The sequence below is a fragment of the Chionomys nivalis genome, chromosome 21, assembly GCF_950005125.1.
Source record: "Chionomys nivalis chromosome 21, mChiNiv1.1, whole genome shotgun sequence".
Taxonomy (NCBI): Eukaryota; Metazoa; Chordata; class Mammalia; order Rodentia; family Cricetidae; genus Chionomys; species Chionomys nivalis.
In genome coordinates this window covers 56,841,469-56,845,262 of record NC_080106.1, presented here as the reverse complement: position 1 = coordinate 56,845,262, position 3,794 = coordinate 56,841,469, and positions in this window count along the sequence as shown.

The following is a 3,794-nucleotide window of genomic DNA, read 5'->3' as shown; positions in this document are numbered from 1 at the left end:
GCACACAGTGTATGCAAGAAGAACAAAGACAATTTCAGGCATCAATTCTGGCCTTTTCAATTTTGTTTGAGACAATGTCTCTGTTGGATTTCTATTGCATGAGCCAGGTTAGCTTGCCTGTGAACCTCCAGGGTTTTTCTTGTCTCCACTTCCAATTTCTTTATAAGAATACCATGAGTACAGACTTTTATGCTCTCACATCAATCTTTACATGAACGCAGGTCCTCAAGCATATGTTGCTCATAAGCTCACTGAACCACCTCGTCAGGCCAATACTGAGGCTTTAACATTATGGTCACATCGGTGGTGCAGGTCTTTAATCTTAGCACTCCAGAGGCAGGTGACTCCCTCCAGCCTGGTCTGTTTAACAAGTTGTAAGCCAGACAAGTTACAAAGTAAGACTCAATCTCAACAGTATCATTTATAAGACATAACCTGAAATTCTATGTCTCCAATTTCTATAAGGATCATACAAACTTTCACAGAATGCCAATGTATGGATCACAAATTCTTCAATAGATGTCTGATCAGTCATTTCCTTTACCTTTTTTTTTGCATTTTAACTGAGAATAAAATTAAACATAAAAGTAAGGGCTTGTTTCAATTATCAGCTTTCAATAAGTCATTTTTATTTTCAGAAGCCTAATTTTGCTTTTGATTCCTTATGAGTCATTTAATTATATAGATTAGATACATTCTCTCAGATATTAAATTCTTCCTAGAATAAGTTTGAAATAGTCAAACATCTTTGAAAATCATTCTTTTCAGCAAGATTTATAATCAATTCATACATAAAATGAAATATTGTGACATTTTTAAAAACTATAAAATATTTAAATTAAAATAAAGTGTCAGGCAATGGTGGTGCATGCTGCCTTTAATCCCAGCACTCAGGAGTAGGAGACAGAGGCAGGTGGATCTCTGTGACTTTGAGGCCAGCCTGGTCTACAAATTGAGTTCCAGGACAGCCAAGGCTACACAGAGAATTTGCCTGTCTCGAAAAAACAAAACCAACCAACCAACCAGCAAACAAAAAGTATAAATAGCTAGTCTACTTTTAGAAAATAAAGGATTTGGGACTGGAGAGATGACTCCTCTTCTAGAGGAGCCAAGTTCAATTCTCATCAGCTACATGGCAGTTCACAACTGTTTGTAACTCCAGTTATAAGAACTCCAATACTGTTATACAGGCAAACTAATGTACATGAAATAAAAATGAATAAATCATTTTAAAAAAAATAAAATACAAGATTTATAAAATAGATTAATTATCTTTTCAATTACTACCTTCTTTGAAAACATTTAGCAAGGTTAATAACAATATTAAAAAAACAAAGTAAAACCTAGTTAATCTCAATAAAGCAACAAAAAGGAATGTATTCACACCTACTTTCTGACTATACAGTGTTGTCATGGTTATAACAAGATCAATATAGGAGCAAGTCCCAATTTCTTCTACATTTGATAAATTCCTAGAAGATAAAAGAATAACATTCATTATATATGAGCAATATATTGCTAGTGTATTCAGCGTGGATCCTGAGAACTGATACTGGCAAATAAAATATTAATGATATTAAAAAAGAAAACAATGCATAGAGCATTGCCATTATTCAAGTATGTACCATTACTTATTTCACTCTACTTTCTGAATTTTAGCTCCCTTATTTTGATTTATGCCCTATTTTGTAAACAGTATCAGAAGTCCCACAACACAAGGGACATTGCCATCTTTAAATATTCTAAGAAGACATAGCATTACATTCTGTTTTAAGTAGAGAGTCCTTAAGGACTTTAGTTGTGACACATACTAAATTAATTTATGAGACCTAAATATTTTATTGACATTACTGTTAAAAGTTTTGTAATAAACTAATGAAGTTTTCCATTCGGAGACACTGTGATCTATAAAATTTTCTATCTTAAAATCTAGATGTTCAAAGAACAGGAAAAGTTAATAGACTTCACACCTTAAAAAATTAAACTATGACACCTTAGCAGTTTCTCTAACGTAGCAACAGTTAAAATTCTCTGTATAGGGACCAGAGATGGTTCAGTGGTTCACAACCATCTGTAACTCCAGATCAAGGGGATCTGTATCCTTTAGCCTTCATAAGCAACTTCCACATGTACATACACACATACATGTTGTTTTAAATTTTAAAGTCTGTGTGTAGCCCACAATGTACTACATATAAATAATATGTAGCATGAAAATGTTTGACATCGAGGCCCGGGCAGCGGAGGCACCAGCACGCAGGCAAGTCCTGGCGGCAGAGGCACCGGCGTGCAGGCAGGCCCGGGTGGCGGAGGCACCGGCAGTCAGGCCTAGGCGGCAGAAGCACCGGCGCACAGACAGTTCCGGGCGGCGGAGGCACCGGCAGGCAGGCCCGGGCGGCGGAGGCACTGGATACAGGATAGTGCGGGCAAGAAACAGTGAAGCCTGCACTGAGAACAGATTGCCCCGCTACAATTAAATCAAACCCAATAGATAGCATCGATAAGAGGAGATGGGCAGACGCCAAGGCAAGAATTCACCCAACAATCTGAAAAACAACATGAAAACACCAGAACCCAATGATCTTACAACACAAGGACTTGAACACCCTATCACAGGAGAAGAGGAAAAAACTGACTTTTTGAAAGCAATAGAGTCCCTTAAACAACATGTAAAAAACGCCCTCATAGAAATGGATGAGAAGTATAACAAAAAGTTTGAAGAAATGAGTAAATACGTAAATGATACCCTGGGAAGCCAAGAAAAAATGATCAAACAGGTAATGGAAACAGTCCAAGAATTGAAAACTGAAATGGAAGCAAGGAAGAAAACACAAACTGAGGACCAGCTGGATATGGCAAATATAGGTCAACGAGCAGAGACTACAGAAAAAAGCATAATCAATAGAATACAAGAGATAGAGGAAAGAATCTCAGATTCTGAAGACAACATAGAGAAAATAAATGGACTGATCAAAGAAAACACCAAAACCAACAAATTCTCATCACAAAACATTCAGGAAATATGGGACACAATAAAAAGACCAAACCTAAGAAAAATAGGGATAGAAGAAGGAGAAGAGGCACAGCTCAAAGGTCCAGAAAACATTTTTAACAAAATTATGGAAGAAAACTTCCCCAACATAAAGAAAGATATTCCTTTGAATATTCAAGAAGCATACAGAACACCAAACAGACTGGATCAAAAAAAAACGTCCCCTCGCCATATAATAATCAAAACACAAAATATACAGATTAAAGAAAGAATATTAAGAGCTGCAAAGGAAAAAGGCCAAGTAACTTATAAAGGTAAAGCGATCAGACTTACACCTGACTTCTCTATGGAAACCATGAAAGCCAGAAGGTCCTGGATAGAGGTACTACAGAAACTAAGAGACCATGGATGCAAACCCAAACTACTATACCCAGCCAAGCTATCGTTCACTATCAATGGAGAAAACAAGACATTCCAGGATAAGAACAAATTTAAACAATACGTTGCCACAAATCCAGCCCTACAGAAAGTAATAGAAGGAAAATCACAACCCAAGGAATCCAACATTGCCAACACTGCCTACAATAACCCAGGCATCTAGTGACCCTTCAACAGCACAACTCAAAGAAGGGAGACACACAAACTCTTCTACCAAAAACAGTAAGAATAACCGGAGTTAACAACCACTGGTCATTAATATCACTTAATATTAATGGTCTCAATTCACCAATAAAAAGGCACAGGCTAAGAGATTGGATACGAAAACAGGATCCAACAGTCTGCTGTTTGCAAGAAACTCATC